The 10,566-nt window shown below is 44.3% G+C and overlaps 1 pseudogene; it reads left to right on the top strand.

The window, feature by feature from the left end:
* The first annotated feature begins 1,149 nt into the window (after positions 1–1,149).
* Positions 1,150–1,721, top strand: LOC129012413 (immunoglobulin heavy variable 3-66-like; annotated as a pseudogene).
* The last annotated feature ends 8,845 nt before the right edge of the window (positions 1,722–10,566 follow it).

The raw sequence follows: 10,566 nt of genomic DNA, 5'->3' as shown, positions 1-10,566 counted from the left end.
TACATTCCCGTGCCGAGTAGCTACTTTTCTCTATAGAATCCATTAACTGGGAGAAGAAATAACATTTTGTTATGGGTGAACAATTAAATAGTTTGACACATATTTATGTACCGGTATATAATGCAGCTTGAAATCAAGGCATGCCTCAATCATAAAAAGCATGGCTAAATTCTCAAAGAATTGTGCTTAGTGAAAGAAGCTAAGGAATTAAGAGTAAATTTTATATAATTCATTGTAGAAATATTAGAAGATGCCACTATCATAAATTAAAATGAAGAAGATTTAAATTTTTCTGAGAATATGGTGTTGGGAATGATGGGGATGTGATTTAAGTTTCAGAGGAATAAGAAAAAAGATTTAGGGATTAATTTAATTATTCAAAACTTGATTGAAGTGCTGAGTGAATGGCTGCAAACATAGCTCTACATTTTTCAAATCATTCACTGTAAATTTGAATTAATTATTTATTTTTGTACTTGAATAAAGCAATAACAAAGAAATAAATGAACATTTTTGCTAAAATGGAGCAATAAAAAGACTGATATTGACACAGGAGATATGACTGACTTCTGAAAACACACACACATGAACCGTGGTTCTCTCTGCATATTTAGATAAATTACGGAAAGTTGTCATAACAGATGGGGAATCCTGCAGACTTCACTAGGCATAGTCCATGCTGCCCTGGAGTTGTCTCAGGGGAGCTGCCTCCTCCAGTGGTTAGAGCACAGGCCCAGGTAATAGGACTAATTTTTTTAGATGTGTTGTTTTAGACACACTGCACAACTGCTGTGTTCTCTGTGTAAATTATCTCCTGTAAAATGTAACATTGAAACTTGCCTTAAATATATTGTGTAAATGTGTAAAAATAAAATCAGATTGTGAGAGCTAAATGCTAATCAAGGCACAATCACATAATATAAAATTATATTTTCCTGAATGATGGAATTACTACCAGTCTCCCCCAGGACACTTCATCTGCACTGAGCCCGGCCCTCTCCTCAGATGTCCCACCCCAGAGCTTGCTATATAGTGGGGGACATGCAAATAGGGTCCTCCCTCTGCTGATGAAAACCAGCCCAGCCCTGACCCTGCAGCTCTGGGAGAGGAGCCCCAGGCCTGGGATTCCGAGGTGTTTCCATTCGGTGATCAGCACTGAACACAGAGGACTCGCCATGGAGTTTGGGCTGAGCTGGGTTTTCCTTGTTGCTATTTTAAAAGGTGATTCATGGAGAACTAGACATATTGGGAATCAACATGAGTGAGAGAAACAGTGGATTTGTGTGGCGTGTGGCAGTTTCTAACCAATGTCTCTGTGTTTGCAGGTGTCCAGTGTGAGGTGCAGCTGGTGGAGTCTGGGGGAGGCTTGGTACAGCCTGGGGGGTCCCTGAGACTCTCCTGTGCAGCCTCTGGATTCACCGTCAGTAGCTCTAGCATGATCTGGGTCTGCCAGGCTCCAGGGAAGGGGCTGGAGTGGGTCTCATACATTAGTAGTGATGGTAGCGCATACTACGCAGACTCCGTGAAGGGTAGATTCACCGTCTCCAGAGACAATTCCAAGAACACGCTGTATCTTCAAATGAACAGCCTGAGAGCTGAGGACACGGCTGTGTATACTGTGCGAAAGACAGTGAGGGGAAGTCATTGTGCGCCCAGACACAAACCTCCCCGCAGGAACGCTGGGGGGAAATCAGCTGCAGGGGGCGCTCAGGAGCCACTGATCAGAGTCAGCGCCGGAGGCAGGTGCAGAGGGAGGCTGATTTCCTGTCAGGATGTGGGACTTTCTCTACTTCTTACAGTTTCCCCAGGGAACCTCTCTAAGTTTAGAATTCTGTGCCTAAGAACGTCTTCTCTAAGTATTTGAAAGAGATTATTTTAATATGAAGAGCTATTCTCACTCGCACAAAATGTGGATTGATGCTTATTGGGATGAAAAGTCCTCAAACATGGTCACCACGATCAGAGTCTGAGTAAGCTCAGGGCTTCCTGCTGAGTCTTCTCCTATCAGACCAAGGACAGGGACCTCAGTGAGGTTCCCCGACTAGAACAGTCTTTATGGATACAGATTGTGGGCGGCAAGCCACCCAGGTGCCGAGGCAAGAGACCGAGGACACGAGCTGTTCCAGTATAATAAAATATAAAATAAGAATAGTTATACCAGATATAGATCTTAGATATGATTATATATGACTATCATTCATCATTAGTTGGTAGCAATTACTCTTTATTCCAATATTATAATAATCCTCGCTCTACAATCATAACCTAGGAAAAGCCAGGCCATACAGAGATAGGAGCTGAGGGGACATGGTGAGGAGTGACCAGAAGACAGGAGTGCGAGCCTTCTGTCACGCCCGGACAGGGCCACCAGAGGGCTCCTTGGTCTAGTGGTAACGCCAGTGTCTGGCAAGACGCCCATTGCCAAGCGGACCGAGGTCTAGCAGTAGCCTCAGTGTGAAGGAAAAACACCCGCTACTTAGTAGACCAGGAAAGGGAGTCTCCCTTTCCCCGGGGAGTTTAGAGAAGACTCTGCTCCTCCACCTCTTGTGGAGGGCCTGACATCAGTCAGACCCGCCCGCAGTTATCTCAAGGCCTAACCGTCTCCCTGTGATGCTGTGCTTCAGTGGTCATGTTCCTAGTCCACCTTCATGTTCCATCCTGTACACCTGGCTCTGTCTTCTAGATAGCAGTAGCAAATTAGTGAAAGTACTAAAAGTCTCTGATATGCAGAAATAACATTGTAAGCTGTTTCTCTCCTTCTCTTCTCTCTCTCTCTGCCTCAGCTGCCAGGCAGGGAAGGGCCCCTGTCCAGTGGACACGTGACCCACGTGACCTTACCTATCATTGGAGATGGCTCACTCTCCTTATCCTGCCCCTTTGTCTTGTATCCAATAAATATCAGTGCAGCCTGGCATTCGGGGCCACTACCGGTCTCCACATCTTGGTGGTAGTGGTACCCCGGGCCCAGCTGTCTTTTCTTTTATCTCTTTGTCTTGTGTCTTTATTTTTATGCTCGCTCCTCTCCGCACATGGGGAAAAACCCACCGACCCTGTGGGGCTGGTCCCTACACTGATCACAGACAATAGAGGGTAAGCCAGGATCAGTGTCATGTAGAACCTCACAGGTTCCACCTCTGACCCTTTTCCTGACACTAAATATGCAAATCAGCATCAGCACTGATCTGGTGATTCTTTTGTTCCTAATCCATTTACTTCCTTTTTCAGTCATTGTTTTCACTTTTCCGTTTGCTTTTCCTGCTTTCTGGAAAAGGAAGATTTTTCCCTGTGGTCAAAATTCTCGACCTCAAGCCCTTTCCTGGCGCTCAGGTGGGTCTCAGGCTGTGGCTGCTGCAGTCACGCGGGAGAGGCTGGTGGGACTTTCTTCACTCCTCGTCACTCAGGGCCCTCCACTGTGTTGCATGGAGACTTATCTGGAAATGCAAGTTGTGACTGAGAACTGAAGGGGACAAGCTTGTTTGGTTAATGTGGGATGTGGATGTGTTTCTAATTCTGTTCTGATAAACTTTCACAGAGTAACTTTCTGCACTAGTCGTGTGAGGAAGAGGGTGTGAACGTTGTCAGAATAAAAATAGAACAACTTGTGTTATAATCTTTACAGGTGAAGCTGGAGAAGGTCATGAGTAGAGGGTTCGCATGCACACAACCTTGATAAAAAGAGCTACCATAAAAATTACTCTGTACAACCACAACCTTCAACAAAGCTACCACAACAATAAAAGAATTAATATTGTGAGGATATCTGCCCTGCAACTCCCTGTTCAGCCTTAAACTGATTCCACCCTTGTTATTAATTCTTCTACCCCCAGGATAATTGCCTCAGAACAGCTCATGTAAGTCCTCTCATTTATCCTTTAAAACAACCTTTACCAACCTTTACTAACCTGTCTTCCTTTACCTACCTAAATATGCCCAGGGATAATCCCATTGGAATGCTCATTTTCAAATAAATATTATTTGATTTTGGAGAATTTCTTTCTGTCTGATATTCAGGTGTGACAAGCTGCACAGGGTCACGCCACTTTCCTGTGAGATGTAGGGGATAACAATTTGCGGGGATGGCTGGAAACATCCAATATCCTCAGGGTCGGCCATCAGCAAGCGCAGGCTGGAAGTCTCAGAACAAGTTGAAGCTGCTTAACCATGGGATTTTACCTTCTCCAGATCTGTTTTGATGGAATCAGGGCCAAACTGGTTATCAATAATAATCTACCTAACATTGAGTCAACTGATCACAGTTTTAATAACCTCTATTAAAAATTCACACCACCACTTGGATTACTGTTTGATCAAATAACTACAAAGTATTTTCCAGCCGAGTACACCATAAAACAGACCATTACCCATGGAGAAAAACATTTAACACGAGTTCTAGGTTCTTACATTGTTAAAGGTGTAAAACTGATTATTTTTAAATTATGCTTTTTATTTTTGCTATTGAGTTGTAGAAGTTTCATTTACATTTTGGATATTAAGGCTTTTTTCAGATACATGATATATTATCCAATTCTGTGAGTTGGAATTATTTCATTGCTTTGCAAATATTTTTTTAATCTAGCCCAACTTGTTCAATTCTGCTTTTTTTTTAATGTGCTTTGAATGTAAAATCCAGAAAAAGATTGCTAATTTTTGAGGGTTGGGAGTTTTACAGTTGCAGGAATTTCATTGAAATATTTAATGCATTTAAAGTTAATTTTCTCCCCTCTCCCCTCTCCCCTCTCCCCTCTCCCCTCTCCCCTCTCCCCTCTCCCCTCTCCCCTCTCCCTCTCGTCTCCCTCTCCTTCTTTTTTCAGTCTCCCTCTGTTGCCGAAGCTGGACTGTACTGCCGTGATCTTGGCTCGCTGCAACCTCCCTGCCTCGGGCTCCTGTGACTCTCCGGCCTCGGCCTGCCGAGTGCCTGGGATTGCAGGCGCGCGCCGCCACGTCTGAATGGTTTTTGTATTTTTGGTGGAGACGGGGTTTCGCCGTGTTAACCGGACTGGTCTCCAGCTCCTGGCCTCGAGGGATCTGCCTGCCTCGGCCTCCCGAGGTGCTGGGATTGCAGACGGAGTCTCGCTCACTCAGTGCTCAATGGTGCTCGGGCTGGAGTGCAGTGGCGTGATCTCCGCTCGCTACAACCTCCACCTACCAGCCTCCTGCCTTGGCCTCTTAAAGTGCTAAGATTACAGCCTCTGCCCCGCCACCACCCCATCTAGGAAGTGAGGAGCGTCTCTGCCCGGCCGCCCCGTCTGGGAGGTGAGGAGCGCCTCTGCCCGGCCGCCCCGTCTGGGAAGTGAGGAGCGCCTCTGCCCGGCCGCCCCATCTGGGAGGAAGTGAGGAGCGTCTCTGCCCGGCCGCCCCGTCTGGGAGGTGAGGAGCGCCTCTGCCCGGCCGCCCCGTCTGGGAGGTGAGGAGCGTCTCTGCACGGCCGCCCCGTCTGGGAGGCGAGGAGCGCCTCTGCACGGCCGCCCTGTCTGGGAGGTGAGGAGCGCCTCTGCACGGCCGCCCTGCCTGGGAGGTGAGGAGCGCCTCTGCACGGCCGCCCTGTCTGGGAGGTGAGGAGCGCCTCTGCCCGGCCGCCCCGTCTGGGAAGTGAGGAGCGCCTCTGCCCGGCCGCCCCATCTGGGAGGAAGTGAGGAGCGTCTCTGCCCGGCCGCCCCGTCTGGGAGGTGAGGAGCGCCTCTGCCCGGCCGCCCCGTCTGGGAGGTGTACCCAACAGCTCCGAAGAGACAGCGACCATCGGGAGCGGGCCATGAGGAAGATGGCGGTTTTGTTGAAGAGAAGGGGGGGAAGTGTGGGGAAAGAAAGGAGAGATCAGATTGTTGCTGTGTCTGTGTAGAAAGAGGTGGGCATACGAGACTCCATTTTGTTCTGACTAGGAGAAATTCTTCTGCCTTGGGATGCTGTTGATCTATGGCCTTGCCCCCAGCCCCGTGCTCTCTGAAACATGTGCTGTGTCAACTCAGGGTTAAATGGATTAAGAGCGGTGCAAGATGTGCTTTGTTAAACAGATGCTTGAAGGCAGCATGCTCTTTAAGAGTCATCACCACTCCCTAATCTCAAGTACCCAGGGGCACAAACACTGCAGAAGGCCGCAGGGTCCTCTGCCTAGGAAAACCAGAGACCTTTGTTCATGTGTTTATCTCCTGACCTTCTCTCCACTATTATCCTATGACCCTGCCATATCCCCCTCTCCGAGAAACACCCAAGAATGATCAATAAATACTTCATAAATAAAAAAAAAAGAAGGCAACATTAGAAGGTTAGAGTTCATCAGAAATATAGAATTTTAAAATGTGAGTTCAACTGAATAAATTTGAATTTCTGTAGGAAGTAAAGAATCAAAATACCCATTTAAAGATTGCAATATATGGTCATTATTTTTAAACTATTTGATTAAACCTGATAGGTTTTCCAGAAATGAAAAAAATCAGTTCTGAAACCAAAGCTGATTTTCAGAAAATGTGAAAATGTAACTCAGCCCTATTCATAATACTTTCTCTAAAACTTTATCTTACAGTCGCTTTAAAATAACTATTCAAAAATGTAACTGCTATGTTAATGTTTTGAAATAACTTAAAACATTTTAAAATATGAATACTGTCATTTAAAACAAAGAAACTGGAGGAAGGAAAAGTAGAGAAAGAGATGCCAATTCCAGTCCAAACCTTTATTTGCCAAGTTTTCTTAGAATGACTTTTACCAATTGACGATTTCCTGTAAACAGAATGTGTAATGGAAATACTGAAACACTGTTGCCTAAAGTGGGATTATTGACTGCTACTGTGAAGCTACTGTAATGTAATAAATTATTAAATTGTTGCAAAAAAAAAAAGACACAGATACATAAATGCCAAGCAGAGCTCCTGATAAGCTGGAGATAACCAGCATTACCTAAACGAGGTGATATAATTCTAGCCTAAAGCAAAGAAGCTGGACATTTTAGTTAGACTGTGAGCAAATTTATTATTTCCTTTAGGGTCCTCAACACGTTGAGATCATGACTACCTTGCTGGACCTCTGCCTATTCAGGGGCCCATGGATGGAACTCTGAGTCTAGCGAATAAATAATGAATTGCATTTATTTATTAAAAAAAATAAATAAATAAAGTTAATTTTTGTGTTTATTCTAACCTAAAATTCTTAATTCTTCACATGTGAAAATCCAGTTTTCATAACATGCTCTTTGGAAGACACTATAATTTAGCCATTGTATGTTGATGCTTCTCATGCTGAAAATCAGTTCACCATCAATATGTGGGTTTATATCTAAGCTCTCTATATGCATTTATGTTGATACCATTCGGATTTATTACTCTGTGTTTGTAACAAATGTTGAGGACTGGAAGTGAAATGCCTCAAGCTTTATTCTTGCCTTGTTACAGATATTAGACCAAAATATTCTAACCTTCTACTAGTGAGTATAATAATAGCTGTCACTTTTTTTTTCTTTTGATTCAGAGTTTCACTCTTGTTGTGTAGGCTGGAGTGCAGTGGAGTGATCTCACCTCACCGCAACCTCTGCCTCCCAGATTCAAGTGATTCTCCTGCCTCAGCCTCCCGAGTAGCTGGGATTACAGGCATGCACCACCACACCCAGCTAATTTTGTATTTTCAGTAGAGATGGGGTTTCTCCATGTTGGTCAGGCTGGTCACGAACTCCAGACCTCAGGTGATCCTCTCGCCTCGGCCTCCCAAAGTGCTGAGATTACAGGCATGAGCCACTGCACCCAGCCTCTTCATTTTTTTTTATTCATATGTTCGTTCAGCGGCCACTATGTCTTCCCATTGATTTCTTTGGTTTCATCTTTACTATCTTTTTCTTTTTAGTAAAGCTGTTACTCCTAAGGGAAGATGGGAGGTGGGCCTGGACAGGGATTTGGTGCATTCCTCTCTTCACTCCCAGTTCTTACTGATCTCTCCAGTGTCTCCAGAACAGTGGTTTTCCTGGCTTTACTGCTGCAGATAATTTCTCTTGCAATGTAGTGGTGATGGGGAGGTGCGTCTGGATGCATTTCGGCTGTAGTTGCTGTTTTGCTTTCCCTGACAGAACTGTCCCAAGCGGTAGAGGGTGGAGCATTTTGTGATGTATCCCCAGTACTGAAGAAAAAGACTTCAATAGCAGGAGGAATTCCTCAACTGTATACACTCTGAGAATTTAAACAATAACTTCTCTATCACACTGAAATTTAAACCATCCAATGAATATGTCTACTTTAATCTTGTGCTAACTTAAATGACATTTGGCAGCCTCTGTCCCAGAAAAGATTATCGTCTGCCCTGTTTATTTCCCTGCAAGTCTTTATCTCTCTTCAGAGTTGAGATATCTTGTTTGTCTTATAATATCAAAAATCTGATGAATTTAAGAAAATGTGCTAATTTGCAGATCAGTAAGGTTAGTAGTTGTTGTAAGAATAATAACAAATTTTTATGGGATGTCTACATCTCCAAGCTGAGTAGCACCTTTATTTCTAATACTCAGAAACTAGAAACAATGAAAATATCAAGAAGATATATAGATAAACAGTAATGGCATGCTAATTTACTGTAATCGTAGCCATCATTAGAATCAATACATTGTTGATGCTCAATGTGGTTGAATCACAAGTAGTTATAATGAGTGAGAAGCCACAAAAATAAAACACATACTATATAATTCCTGTATAATAAATTATTGAAACTCAAAACCAAAGTATTCAATATGAAGGATTGACTCAGAATATGGCAAGGGAAGAAAATAATTGGGAAGGAGGAATTGCAGAGGAACACAAGGAAACTTTTAAGTGTAATTTATTTGTTCATTATCTGGATGGTTTTGGGGGATGCACAGGTGAGCACGAGTGGAATTACATTTTGTTTTGTTTGTTTTTTTCTGAAGAGATGTGGTCCTACTCTGTGACCCAGGCAGGACTGCAGTGGTGGGATCATAGTTCAATGTGGCTTCCAACTTCTGGTCACCAACGATCCTCCTGCATCTGCCATCTAAGTAGCTGAAACTACAGTTGTGTGCCACCAGGCTCAGCTTGAGTACTTATTAAATCAAACATTTTATGCAATATTTAATGTATGGCAATAATGTCTCGATGAAAGTATTACAAATAAATGAATGGATAATTTGTTCAGTACAAATTGATGGAAAATAGACAGTAACATGAGGAATGTCTGACATTTATGAAAATACAACTGCATAAAATGTGTTCTCTTACATTCATTAGGTAAACACAATAGTGCATACACATCAAACCATGCTTTCATTACAGGAAGGAAGTTCTGAAAATGTCACTCAGGGTGACCCACACTGTGCTGGGCTTTGTTCAGGGGGCAGTCAGGCCCGGTGGTGAGAAGCACAGGCCCAGATACCCAGGCTCACTCTGCAAATGTGAGCTTTGGGAATATTGTACCACCCATCTGTGCTTCTGCTGGTAATTTTCCATCTGTAACATGGAAATAACATTGATACTACATACCGTGATTTCTCCACATATGTAAAAATAAAATAAGATGATTGCTGCTAAGTTTAAATAAACACAGTTTTCGTAGGTCCATTGTACCTCAATAAAATTATTTTAAAATAAAAATTACAAATACAGTTGTAGGTTTAAGGAGTTTATCACAGAACAAATTTATAATAAGAAACTATATTTTCGAAAATCGTATCAATATCTCTAAACTCCCCCAGGACACACTCACCTGCTCTAGGCACTCCACTCTCCTCAGGATTCCCACCCCAGGGCTTGCTACATGGCAGGAGACATGCAAACAGAGCCCTCCCTCTGCTGATGAAAACGAGCCCAGCCCTGACCCTGCAGCTCTGGGAGAGGAGCCCCAGCTCCAGCTCCAGGATTCCCAGGTCTTTCCATTTAGTCTTCAGGGCTGAACACAGGACTCACCATGGAGTCTGGGCTGAGCCGGGTTTTCCTTGTTGCTACTTTGAAAGGTGATTCATGGGGAATGAGTTGAATGTAAGTGAATATGAGTGAGAGAAACTGTGAACATGTGTGGCAGTTTCTGACCAGGATGTCTCTGTGTTTGCAGGTGTCCAGTGTGAGGTGCAGCTGGTGGAGTCTGGGTGAGGCTTGGTACAGCCTGGAGGGTCCCTGAGACTCTCCTTTGCAGCCTCTGGATTCACCTTCAGTAGCTCCTGGATGCACTGGGTCTGCCAGGCTCCAGAGAAGGGGCTGGAGAGGGTGGCCAACATAAAGTGTGATGGAAGTGAGAAATACTATGCAGACTCTGTGAAGGGCCGATTGACCATCTCCAGAGACAATGCCAAGAACTCTCTCTATCTGCAAATGAACAGCCTGAGAGCTGAGGACATGGCCGTGTATTACTGTGTGAGAGACACAGTGAGGGGAGGTCAGTGTGAGCCCAGACACAAACCTCCCTGCAGGAGCACATAGAAGCACCAAGGGGTGCTCAGGATACACAGAGGACAGGGGCAGCCCCAGGGCAGGTGCAGATGGAGGTCAACGGCTGCTCTCCTTCAGAGTCTGTGGCTTCCTCTCATCTAATAGTTCCCCAGGGAGCCTCATGTATTTACAGTGATGTGCTACTGAGGTTTCTAAGTTT

Source organism: Pongo pygmaeus, chromosome 15 (genome assembly GCF_028885625.2).
Source record: "Pongo pygmaeus isolate AG05252 chromosome 15, NHGRI_mPonPyg2-v2.0_pri, whole genome shotgun sequence".
Taxonomy (NCBI): domain Eukaryota; kingdom Metazoa; phylum Chordata; class Mammalia; order Primates; family Hominidae; genus Pongo; species Pongo pygmaeus.
Note: the sequence above shows the minus strand (reverse complement) of the source record. Positions and strands in the feature narration are given on the sequence as shown.